This window comes from Chiloscyllium plagiosum, unplaced genomic scaffold (genome assembly GCF_037043375.1).
Source record: "Chiloscyllium plagiosum isolate Xiang-an unplaced genomic scaffold, Cpla_swu_hap1 HiC_scaffold_21, whole genome shotgun sequence".
Lineage (NCBI taxonomy): Eukaryota > Metazoa > Chordata > Chondrichthyes > Orectolobiformes > Hemiscylliidae > Chiloscyllium > Chiloscyllium plagiosum.
The window spans coordinates 51,908,692-51,922,414 of NW_028270159.1; the positions used below are offsets into that span (position 1 = coordinate 51,908,692).

A 13,723-nucleotide genomic window follows, 5' to 3' on the forward strand; every position below is an offset into this window, starting at 1 on the left:
CACACCCCCACCTTCAGCATATAAACAAAACTGTTCCTAACTAAAATCAGTTCTTAAGAGTAGTCACTGGACCGAACTTTACCTTTGTTTTCTCTCCACAGATGCTGCTAGACCTGCCAAGTTTTTTTAGCAATTTGTTTTTTTTTTATTTCGAGCAACTGCAGTTGTTTTTTTAAATCAAAACTGTGTCATTGCCCTTATGCTAGCCATCTACCTAATTGAGCAACCAGCTTCCTTCTATCATTGTATCCATATTCAATCATAGAAATAAAAATAATCAGAAAAACATTAATAAAATAACTGAAACAAACTTACGGCTCTAGTTCTGCATCCAGAGAACTATTTGTTGTCCACTGGAAAACAGATTCAGTTGCCCGATCATTGAGTCCAGTCCAAAACACCTCAGTGACTTGAGTTGTAAGCCAATCCTGTTACAAAACAACGACTTTTACCAAAATAAGTTAGCTGAATTGCCTTATAGAGACCTAAACTGGGTATAGACTATAGGAAGTTACCAACTTGATTGGCTTTGGGAAACTACTTGTTATGCATGTCTGTAAACTTTGGTTGGTAACGATATGCAATCTTCTGCCTCTTTTGTGTATAGAGACTTTATGGCTTTGAACAATACACCCAAAGACACCTTTAAATTTAGATTCAACTTGATCAAATAGCTAGATGTAATTGAGAAGCAGGAAATCACTACAATATTAGAATCATCGAACCATTCCAGTGCAAAAAGAGGCCATTCAGCCCAACAAGTCTGCAGTGATCCTCCAAAGAGCATCCCACCCAGACTCAGTCCCTAATCCTATAATCCTACACTTACTATGGCTAATCCACCTGTCTTGCATAACCATGGACAGTACAGACAATTTAGCATAGCCATCCAGCTAACCTGCACATTTTTGGACTGTACAGGAAACTGGTACACCTGGAGTTAAATCCTCACGGACAATGGGAGAACGTGCAAACTGCACACAGGTAGTCATGCGAGGGTTGAATCAAACTCAAGTCCCTGGTGCTGTGAGGCAGCAGAGCTAACCATTGAGCCTTTTTGCTACCCTAGGTTTCTTGAACACAAGCAGTAATGTAGGCATACAAACACAAGGTTATGTGAGATGGTTTCAATTTTTGGATGTCTGGCCAATGCTTTCCATTCTGTATGATGGCAAAGTGACCCTGACATTTTAATTTTAAGGGTCTGGGAAATTTACAATTTGATAGGTGTGCTACAGATACCAAACAGGCGTCCCTGAGACAGTTAAGGTAATTCACTGGATTGAGGACTCCAGGTTGTGATGAGAAGCTTTTAACAAAGATAAACGGCAGGGGCGAGGTAGAGTGAGAGGACTGTGAGTCAGAATCCTCCAGCTACAGTGGCCTGGATTATTTCTGTACGTGCCAGAGAATCACATCCTGCTCTTCTAAGGACAAGAAAAGCAACTGAACTACCTTTCTAACTGATCAATGTGTGAGCATTGCACAGATCCATGCTCAAAATACAAAGGAGCAGTAGGCAAATTTATACTTGAAAGTCTCCTAAATACGCAGGCATGGGGCAAATATCAGAGGGTTTCGGGCAGAATCTGTAATGAGGTGCTGTTCAATAGAGGTTGGCTCTCTCTCATATTTGTTGCTGATAGGTTCTCAAAGAGTATTACATATAGGGATTAACTTGATGTACAGTACCTGCATTAGAGATGAACATGCAACTGTTTAGCTGTGGCCTCACCAGTCTGCAGAAATGTGATAATACTGATGGGTTTTGTGGAGATGTGTGTACCAGTTATTTTTAAAAACAAAACTTTTGCTGCTAGTTTATGTTGTTCTGTTTCAGTTTAAATACTGTGATATATGACTTTAATGTTTGCTGTAAGTGTTGTGGCTTTAAGTTTAATGAAACAATCATGATTATTCAGGATTATTCATTGTGGTATTCTTCTAATTCTACTTCTGTGAGAAACCAAATACACCTTATACCAACGTGAATATGAAGGTATCATGACCCACTGGGCAGCATGCTGGAAATCAAGATAGCTATTCCCAAATCCATTATACAAGTTAAAGATGTTTTTTCAAATATGCAAAAGTTCCCCAATTTACCTGTCTTCTAGACCCAGGTTGACAGAAAGTGTGGACCGAACAAGAATGACCATTTCTTACAAATAATTAACTGTTTACCTACAGCTAGAGTTTGTATGTCATCAGCATATAATTCTACTAATTAAAATTTTAGTCCCCTTATAAAGTCTCCCTTAAACACACAGACACAGGGTTATGAACGAGGGGAGTAATTTGGAGAAACAGTTCAGTGGTTTTTGTTCACAAGGATTGTTGAGATGATTCTTAAACACTGCTTTTCAGTCATCCTTCTCCAGATGTTTCCTTGGTTTACAAGAGGCACAGGTTGGTTTGTTCACTTATAAAAAAGATCTATGACATTTCAATTAAAAGTCACAGCTTACAGCAACTGCTAAAAGGAAGATAAACCCAATTTTCTTCAGCATCAAAGTGGTTGATAATAGAGAACAGAAAGGTATTCTGTCCATTGGCTTCTCTGTATCTTGTTCTCTACCCCAAGCTGTTGAATTACGTGGGAATTAATCACATGATTGTTGGCAAGCAGAAGGCCTTTGTCATTGTTTTGTGGGCTAGTGATCAGTTATCAATCAACTTCTTGTTGCTGGCTCTCTTCCAAAAGGTATGTCTTGCAGGTCAGGGTGGATCTTCTCCTGGGTCTCCTTGGGTTGCCAGACAATTTTCTGCCATGAATCCTCCTGCAAATCTTTGCTGGGCAGATGGCTTCCAGGTGGTTTTTATTCTGCTAGCTCCAAATCTTCACAAATGTTCTGGTGGCCTTTGACCAATGGGGTTATGAATGAGGTTCAATGCATCCAATGGGGTCATGCCATCACTCTTCACTGTTGCCATGCCAGAAAGGCAGAAAGTGTATAACTTCAGGCATTTGTCCTCAAGCCTCTTTGGTGATGAGCAACACTCAACAGAGAAGATTCATTCCATTCAACAACTTGCTGGGGGAAAGGTAATAATGATGCGATTAGGCAAGATTTACACTGCTTAACATAGGGAAAGAAACTGCAGGGAATGGGCGCAATTGAAATGTGGAGCTTATTCAAGGAACAGCTACTGCGTGTCCTTGATAAGTATGTATCTGTCAGGCAGGGAGGAAGTGGTCGAGCAAGGGAGTCGTGGTTTACTAAATCCTAAAGTTTTCTATAGGTATATCAGGAATAAAAGAATGACTAGAGTAAGATTAGGGCCAATCAAGGATAGTAGTGAGAGGTTGTGCGTGGGGTTCGAGGAGATCAGGGAAGTGCTAAATGAATATTTGTCAGTATTCACACTGGAAAAAGACAATGTTGTCAAGGAGAATACTGAGATACAGACTACTAAACTAGATGGGATTGAGGTTCACAAGAAGGAGGTGTTAACAATTCTGGAAAGTGTGAAAATAGATAAGTCCCCTGGGCTGGATGGGATTTGTCCTAGGATTCTCTGGGAAGCCAGGGAGGAGATTGCAGAGTGTGAGGCTTTGATCTTTATGTCATCACTATCTATAGAAATAGTGCCAGAAGACTGGAGGACAGCAAATGTTGTCCCCTTGTTCAAGGAGGAGAATAGAGACAACCCTGGTAATTATGGACCAGTGAACCCTACTTCGGTTGTGGGCAAAATGTTGGAAAAGGTTATAACTAAGGGCATTTAAATGGTCACTGGATAATCTGGAAAGGAATAAGTTGATTAGGGATAGTCAACACAGTTTTATGAACAGTAGATTGTGCCTCACAATTCTCATTGAGTTCTTTGAGATGGTGACCAAATAGGTGGATGAGGGTAAAGCGGTGGTGTATATGGATTTCAGTAAGGTGTTTGATAAAGTATCCCACGGTAGGTTATTGCACAAAATACAGAGGCATGAAATTGAGGGGGATTTAGCGGTTTGGATCAGAAATTGGCTAGCTGTAAGAAGACAGAGGATGGTTGTTGATGGGAAATGTTCATCCTGGAGTTCAGTGACCAGTGGTTTACTGCAAGGATCTGTTTTGGGGTCACTGCTGCTTGTCATTTTTATAAATGACCTAGATAAGGGCGTAGAAGGATGGGTTGGTAAGCTTGCGGATGACACTAAGGTTGATGGAGTTGTGGACAGTGCCGAAGGATGTTGAAGATTACAGAGGGACATAGGTAAGCTGCAGACCTGGGCTGAGAGGTGGCAAATGGAGTTTAATGTGGAAAAATGTGAGGAGATTCACTTTGGCAGGAGCAACAGGAATAAAGAGTACTGGGCTAATGGTAGGATTCGTGGTAGTGTAGATGAGCAGAGAGCTCTCGGTGACCATGCACATAGACCCTGAAAGTTACCATCCAGATTGACAGGGTTATTAAGAAGGCATATGGTGTGTTAGCTTTTATTGGTAGAGGGATTGAGTTTCTGTGCCACAAGGTCATGCTGCAGCTGCAAAACTCTGGTGCGGCCGCACTTGCAGTATTGTATACAGTTCTGGTCACCGCATTATAGGAAGGATGTGGAAACTTTGGAAAGGGTGCAGAGGCGATTTACTAGGTTGTTGCCTGGTATGGAAGGAAGGTCTTATGAAGAAAAGCTGAGGGACTTGAGGCTGTTTTTGTTAGAGAGAAGGAGGTTGAGAGGTGACTTAATTGAGACGTATAAGATAATCAGAGAGTTAGATAGGGTGGACAGTGAGAGCCTTTTCCCTCGGATGGTGATGGCCAGCAAGAGGGGACATCGCTTTAAATTGAGGGGTGATAGATATAGAAAAGATGTCAGAGGTAGTTTCATTACTCAGAATAGTAGGGGCGTGGAACGCACTGCCTACAACTGTAGTAGACTGGCCAACTTTTAAGGGCAGTTAAATGGTCATTGGATAAACATATGGATGAAACTGGAAAGCATAGGATAGATGTGCTTTAGATTGGTTTCACAGGTCAGCACAACATCGAGGGCAGAAGGGCCAGTACAGTTCTATCTATCTAACCTTTATATAATCTTTTTGCAATGCAGTCCAGGATCATTAATTTCAGGTGTCCCCCTAGAGAAGCATAGTCCATAGCTAGATTCTGAATAAGTTCTTTTTTTCAGCGAACGAGTTTAACCGTGAAGATGGTTAGAAAGATCAAAGTAAACAGGATGAACAATACAGCCGTTTTAATAGAAGACATATCCATGGGTATGTCTGCACATTTGAATCCCAATCGCAGAAGTCCTCCCATCAATCAGTCACTCTGACTTTCCTTATACATTTTTAAATTTGCTGTTTCTGCTAAAAAATAGGAACAAAGATATTAAGTGCACTTGCCAATTGTGTCCGGACCTGCTATTATTTTTCTGTTGGGAATTCAATGCTGGCATCGTACTTCTTCCAATAATCCCCTAAAGTGTATCTGAGCTCGTCAAAACATTGACAAAGTCTCAGTCCTTCTGTGAATGTCTGTAACTCGATTAAACTTAGCCTGGATGGTATGTTTGGCCTAAAACAAAAGATGGTGTTTTGGATGTTAAATGTGAATGCCCCATACTGGTAACGTTTTAGGGAAGTTGTGACACAGTATTCTCCCTTCCCCATGCACTACCCTGGTGATGACTATGTCCAGGTGGATCTCTACAGTACAATTTAGAGTGGTGTTTGTACAAAACCACACAAAGATCATTCATTTGTATATATGGGCTAGGAGCACACAGTTACTTCTTTTATCTGCTGACATTTATCCAGTGTGGTATCTATAAGCCTTTCCTCTTTCTCAACAGCATACAGAAGTATGTCATGGTATTCTGACCATACTCCCTCTTGGATGATGCCAATGCTTTCCACATTGAAGACCTGTAACCCGTGTCTATTTGGATTTATGATCAGGACCCCCAGTACCTTCTCCATGCCTTTCTTGGGGTCTCCTAATGATTGTCGTTAAACCAGACTTTGATCAGTTGCCGAAACTTACTTTGAAACATTGGGGTATCTTTTTTGTGGAGCAAGTGCTCTATCTGTCCACCACTGATACACAATAGGACATGTATTTGCTTAGCCTGCTCGAGGTTCTCCCTCAACTTTTCCACTGGCCGTAGATGATGAACAGGGTCCTATTCTGCTGTTTACTGTCATCATTTCCCTGAATGATTTGGTTTATGCACCTGGCATAGCCTTCTTGAACCATTATCAGGTGTTGGTCTGCCTGATTTTCTTTAATTCCCCCTATTTAAGGTCTCTTTAACTTGCTGGATTACAAGTCTGTGCTTATTATCCAGATGTAACAGGCCTGGTCTCTTCTGAGTCAATCCCTGTTTCTATTCTAATAGCCAATGGGTCGGTATAATTTCTAAAGCAGGAAAGGGACTCTGAAGCTGGGTTCTGGATACATTGAACACCATTGGTATCAATTTATGTATTGCCATAGAGGGTTTTGTTTATTTTGTGGGCCTGGCGGAGTCTTTGGACCAATGTGTAGGGATGCACTTCTGCCTGGTTTTAGCCCATTTCAAATTTTATGCAGGACATAGCTCCCCCCAGCATGATCTTACAGGCTATCATGGCCCAATTTTGAGCCCTTTCTTCAGGCTGGTAGCCAAACATCCCATTGTCTTGCTGTACACAACCTGCTGTTTGTTACACCCCAATATCATGGATTTGTTGGGATGGACCCATTAAATACTAATCTCATAATTGTCTCAAATGGGGCAAAACACTATAGCTGGGATATGTGTATTCTCACCCAATTAGCGCTTCTGATTATCATATCCTGGCAATCCAGCCCGCTATATAGACCAACAGACTGTATGTCATCTCTTTGAAGAGGCTATCAATATGGCATCTGTTATTATCCTTACATGTTACCTGACAAATTTTAGATAACTCTCCACCTGTGGAGTTTTTTAAAAACTCTGTCTGGTCTTGGTCTATGCTCAGTCAAACACGACCCAAAATTTGCTTTCATTGAATTCACTCAATTTCCTATTTGTTAGTGAATTGCGCGTGAGCCAGACCTCACTTCAGGCCCAATGTTGGTTAAGGAGGCAAATGGAATATTGTCCTTCATTCGTACAGGGATGGAGTTTAAAAACAGAAAGGCTATGCTACAGTTTTATAGGGTGCCAGTGAGGCCACATCTGGAGTACTGTGCACAGTTTTAGTCTCCTTACTTGAAAAAGCACTGGAGAGTGTGCAGAGGAAGTTCACTAGGTTGATTCCCAAGTTGACAGGGTTGCCTTATGAGGAGAGATTGAGTAGACTGGGACAATACTCACTGGAATTTAGAAGAATGGGTGGGCAGGGGGGGGGGGGATCTTTTCGAAACATATAAAATTATGAAAAGCAGATGAGAGAGAAGCAGGGAGGTTGTTTCCACTGGCAGGTGAAACTAGAACTAGGGGGTGTAGCCTCAAAATAAAGAGGACCAGATTTAGTTTAGGAGGAACTTCTGTCTCAGAGTTGTGAATCTTTGGAATTTTCTGCCCAGTAAAGCAAATGAGGCTATCTTGTTGAATGTTTTTAAAGCGAAGATAGGTACATCTTTGAACAGTAAAGGAATTAAGGGTTATGGTGAGTGGGTGGGTAAATGAAGCTGAGTCCACAAAAGATCTGCCATAATCTTGTTGAATGGCAGAGTAGGCTCAAGGAGCCAGAGGGCCTACTCCTGCTCTTATTTCTAATGTTCTTATGATTCAAAATGGAGTGGTCAGAAATTGGTGAGTGCATTGGCACCACCAAAGGTTTGGATGATTAAAATTCAGACAATGAGATGAAAAATGGCCAAAAGATATAATGTCTTTTGACTTGACGAAGATGACGATGAAATGACAAGAAATGATCAAAGGATGAGGATAGCCCAAAAGCAGAAATTGATGATGAAAACTGTGAAAGTTCCATTAGAAAATATATAGGCTGCACACAAAGCAATAGACATCAAAATGGCAAAAGGATAAAGTTGAGCAAGGCCTACTTTTATGGGAAGGTGAACCCAATGAAGTATGAGGTAGGGCAGCAGATGGCATTATGAAAATCTGGGGCAAGCAAGTCCATCTGTATTGCTGACCCTGAAATTTGAAGCTGAGTTGATATTGTCAGTGTTGGTGAAGGGGGACTGTCCAAAATCCATTACTAATGTCCAGTAATGTCAAATATTTGTCTGTGGGACCTACCTCATCATGATTTTGGGACTATTCACGACTGGTGTTGTGATTGGGTTGGTTTTATTTTGTTCCCTGTAATTAAAGGTGAGTCACCAAGAGTAATCTGGCTTCTTAATTGGCCATATTAGTGAGTTATTAGCAGACAATACAGAGAAGTTTGTTTGTGACTGGTGAATGCAGTCTTGTGCCCTGTGATTATTGCTGTGCTGTTGGGTTCACAGTCATTTTGTTGGGTCTAATCCACAATTTTCCGATAGTATGAATTCTCTGTGTGTACCTTTCTGTTGCAATCTCTGCTGGGGCCTCAAACTTGAGCATTTGCCAAATACAGCAACTGCTGAAAATGTGTTGCTGGAAAAGCGCAAGTCAGGAATGAAGAAGGGCTCATGCCCAAAACGTCGATTCTCCTGCTTCTTGGATGTTGCCTGACCTGCTGCGCTTTTCCAGCAACACATTTTCAGCTCTGATCTCCAGCATCTGCAGTCCTCACTTTCTCCCAAATACAGCAACTGGCCAGTTCAAAAAGATAAAAGAATCATAGAGTCCCTACAGTGTGGAAACAGGCCCTTTGGCCCAATAAGTCCACACCGACCCTACAAACAGCAACCCACCCAGACCCATTCCCCCTACCCTATATTTACCACTACATACACATCCCTGAACATTACAGGCAATTTAGCACAGCCAATTCACCTAACCTGCACATCTTTGGACTGTGGGAGGAAACCCACGCAGACGTGGAGAGAATGTGCAAACTGCACACAGACAGTCGCCCAAGGTTGGAATTGAACCCAGGTCCCTAGCATTGTGAAGCAGAATGCTAACCACTGAGCCACCGTGCCACCCCTCAAAAGTGAGGGAGAGACAAGGAATGAAATGGTGCAATTCCCTCCATTAAATTTGGCTACATGATCTCCCCACCAAATTAATTATTGCTTGTCTCTGGCTCAGACAACATGATGGCACAGTGGTAAGCACTGCTGCCTCACATTGCCAGGGACCTGGATTCGATTCCAGCCTTGGGTGACTGTCTGGGTGGGTTTCCACTGGGTGCTCTAGTTTTCTCTGACAGTCCAAAAGAGTGCAGATTAGATGTACTGGTGATGTTAAATTGCCCTGCAGTGTCCAGGGATGTGCAGGCTAGGTGGATTAGCCATTGTAGACACAGGGTTGTGGGGATAGGACAGGGTGCTGTTTGGATGTTTGGTGTAGACTTGGTGGGCTGAATGGCCTCTTTCTACACTGTCAGGATTTGATGATCTTTCTAGAAGCATAGACTGGGGGCTTGAGCCTGGCTCATGTGGTATGCTAAATGCCTGGGTACCCTTCAGTCCCTCGCAAAGTGCCCTGTGCACCCACAATTATAACATTTCCCTTGAGGTGGTGGCTGCTGCCTCGGACCTCAGTTTTGACTGAACGTTGTTTATTCCTTAGATGCATTACTGCAAACAAAGTTGTTTTTTTAAGTTATTTAAATGAGAAACTGTTTTTTCTATATTGCCCTAATAACCTTTAAACCAGGACAATGACAATCCTTTGATAGGTGGTCAAAGAAATGGAGACTGATTGATAGATAGTACACATCTGACAGACACCATCAAAGATGGTCAACAGTCTGAGATCTGCAAAGTTTGTACACTTTGCCAAGTCTGAGAGAGATAAAGGTTGAATTTTGGAAATGTTTGAACAAGACCTCGAAGGACTGGAATGTAGGCAGAAATTACGCTTAAAGGGGTCATTGTTTTAAAGATGCAATGCTTACATTTCATTTGCTAACCTATCGCCAACTGAATCTGCAAGTTAACCTTAGATTTTTTTAGATTAGATTCCCTACAGTGCGGAAGCAGGCCCTTTGACTCCCAAGTCCCTTTGTGTTTCCAAAATCTTTTCCCATTTAGAAGATAGTATATGCCTTTGTTTCTCCTTCCAAAGTGCATAACCTCACATTTTCCTACAATGTATTCCATCTACCACTTCTTTGACCACTTGCCTAGCATGTCCAAATCCTTCTGTAGCCTCCCAGCTTCCTCACCACTACTTGTCCCTTCACCTATCTTTATTTCATCTACCATCTGCAAAATCCGCCCTCAGTTCCTTTGACCAAATCATTAATGTATAACTTGAATAGTTGTGATCTCAACACTGATCCCTGTGGAATGCCACTATTCACTGGCTACTTTCCTGAAAAAGAACCCTTTATTCGTACTCTCTGCTTTCTCCCAGTCAGCTAATTCTTTATATATGTCAGTACCTTGCGGGCTCTTATTTATTTAGCAGTCTCTAAGCTAGCATCTTGTCAGAGGCTTTCTGGAAATCCAAACAGATCATGTCCACTGTCTCTCCTTTGTCTAACTTTCTTATTACCTCCTTAAAAAATTCTAATAGATTTGTCAGGCATGACCTCCTCTTGAAAAAGTCACACTGACTCTGGAGTATTTTACCATGCACTTTCAAGTACACCACAATCTCATCCTTAATAATGGACTCAAAAACTTTACCAATGACTGAGGTCAGGCCTATAGCTACCAATCTTCTGCCTCCCTCCCTTCTTAAACATGGTGTTACATTAGTGATTTTCCAGTCCTCTGGGAACCTCCTTGACACCAGAAATGTTCTTGAAAGATCACCATCAATGCCTTTACAATATCCTCAGCTATTTCCTTCAAGGATACAGTCCATCTGGTCCAAGTGATTTGTCCAGCTTCAGAACTTTCAGCTTCCCCAGCACCCTCTCCTTAAATGATGGCCACCAAACTTACCACTGCCCCATGACTCTATTGAAGTTCTGGTATGGCATTGGTGTCTTCCACTATGAAAACTGATACAAAGTACCAATTCAGTTTGTCTGCCATTTCTTTGTTTCTCATTATTACTTCTCCAGTCAAATTTTCCAATGGTCCAATATTCATTTTTGCATCTCTCTTACCTCGTAACCTACTTTTATCTTACTGGCTGTCTTACTCTCATATTTCATCCTCTCCCACCTATTGCTTTTTTAGTTATGCCCTGTTGGTTTTTGAAGGCTTCCCAGACATCTGGCTTCCCACAAATCTTCACCACATTGTACGCCTTCTCTTTTGCTTTTACACTTTCCCTGGCTTCCCTTGTCAGCCATGGTTGACTGATCCTCCCCTTGGTATCTCTTCCTCCTTAGGATGATTTGGAACTGCCGCTGTTGGACTGGCATGGACAAAGTTAAAAATCATATAACACCACGTTATAGTCCAATAGGTTTATTTGGAAGTACTAGCTCTCGAGGCACTGCCTCTTCATCAAGTCGTTGTGCAGCAGGACCAGAAGACCCAGAATTTGCAATAATTCAAAATAAACCTGTTGGACTAATAACCTGGTGTTGTGTGATTTTTAACTTTGTCCTTAGGATGAATCTCTGCTGTGCCTCCTGAATTACCCTCAGGAACTCCTGCCATAGTTGCTCCACTGTCTTCCCTCTTAGGCTCTCCTTCCAATCAACTCTGGTCAGCTCCTCATGTCATTGTAGTTAGCTTTACCAAATTGTAATATGATTCAATCTTCTCCCCCTCAAACTGCAGGGTGAATTCTATCACATTATAGTTACTATCCCCAGGTGTTCCTTCACCTTCAGCTCCTTGAAAATCAAGTCTGCCTCATTACACATCACAAAATCCAGAATTGCATGTTCCCTATTGGGCTCTGCTGTAAGTTACTCCAAAAATAAATCTTGTACACATTCCACAAATTCATGAGATTTACTACCAACCTGATTTTCCTAGTCCATCTGCATTTTGAAAACCCCATGATTATTGCAAAAGTGCCTTTCTTACATGCATTTTCTATCTCCTGATTATTTTCTTCTCCACAGCCTGACTACTGCTAGAAAGCCTATACACAATTCCCATCAAGGTCTTTTCCTTTGCAGTTCCTCAACTCTACCCACTATAAGCTTTCCAACTTTACTTTATTTCTTGCTACAGATTTAATTTCAATTCTTACCAATAAGGCAAATCCACCCATCTGCCTGTCCTTTAACATTTTCCATGCAACTCAACCCCAGCTATCTCACTCTGTACTGTAGTTTAAGGCCCTACATCAGCTCTAGTTACGTAATTTACACTGACTCTGGTCCCAGTATGATTTAGGTTGAACCTGTTCCACAGGAACAGCTCCCACCTTGCCCAGTATTGGTGCCAATGCCCCATGAATTCAAACCTGATTTTACATACCAATCTTTGTGACACACAATTACCTCTTTAATCTTGTTGACTCTGTCTGTGCCAATTTGTTTGTGGCTGAGGTAGTAATCCAGAGATTATTACTTTTTAAATTGTTTTCTGATTCAGCCCCAACTGCTCATATTCCTTCAGAAGAACCTTTTCTTCTTTCCACCGATATCATTGGTACCAATGTGGACGACAACTGGAACTTTCTCATCCCATTCCAAATTCCTCTGCAGCCCAGATGAGATGCCCTGAACCCAGGCACAGGCAGGCAATACAGCCTTCAGGACTTCGATCCTGGCCACAGAGAACAGTATCTATTCCCTTTCCGTGCTATCTCAATTTCAACTACACTTCTCTTTTCTCCCCAATCTTGAATTGTTCCCTGTACGGTCAATTTGTTCATCCTCCCTACAGCCCACATGCTCATCTACACAGGGAGCAAGAATTTCAAAAACTGCTCAAGCTCAAGAGCTAGGGCTCCTTTAACACTACCTGCTAGATCTCTCCACCTGCCTCACATGCCCCTATCTGTCACATCCACCTTTCCCTGACCATTAACTGAATTTTTCATTATTTCGATCGATTAGATTCTCTAAAGTATGGAAACAGGCCATTTGGCCCAACACGTCTACACCAACCCTCTGAAATGTAACCCACCCAGACCCACTCCCTTAACCTCTATTTACCCCTGACTAATGCACCTAACACTATGGGCAATTTAGTATACCCAATTTACCTGACTTGCACATCTTTAGATTGAGAGGGGAAACCAGAGCACCCGGAGAAAACCCACACAGATATGGGGAGTATGTGCAAGCTCCATACAGACAGTCACCAGGGAACTGAACCCGAGCACATGGCAGCAGTGAGGCAGCAGTGCTAACCGCTGATCCACCGTGCCGCCCTAAATTGAAGACAGTTAATCTAAGGGATGTGACTGCCTCCTGACACACAGCCCTCAGGTAGCTCTTCCCCCTTCCAATGTGTCACAGTATTCAAAGCTTAGATTTTAGCCCATCAACCAACACTTGTTACTGATGCGGTCACTACGAAGCGCAATGGGGTCCACCAACTCCCACATCATCCAGTTTCATCGTCTGGCCTGACACCTCTACTTCAATTACTTAGTTCTTACTTTGGTGTTTAAAAATTTTGTATTGGTCTTTTAGTTTGTAGCAAGCAAATATTTCCCCTCTTTATTTTCAATCTGAAAATCGCCTATGTTAGATAGTTAAATTAGTAGCTACCACTAACAAATGAATTTACAGTGATGCCACTCTTCTGTGCTGGGCCCCTAATGCTGGGGTTCAATTTATTCTGTTTAAAGAAACCTTACAAATTATGAGCTAAAAAAAAC

General features: G+C 41.9%; 1 protein-coding gene across 1 annotated transcript in view; it reads right to left on the bottom strand.

Annotated features, from left to right (window-relative positions):
- Nucleotides 1-13,723, bottom strand: part of LOC122564717 (uncharacterized) — an 84,305-nt gene that overhangs the window by 55,727 nt on the left and 14,855 nt on the right. The window contains exon 3 of the mRNA XM_087998657.1: nucleotides 316-428. The gene's annotated coding sequence lies outside the window, so the exon portion shown is untranslated. The remainder of the gene's footprint in view (nucleotides 1-315; nucleotides 429-13,723) is intronic.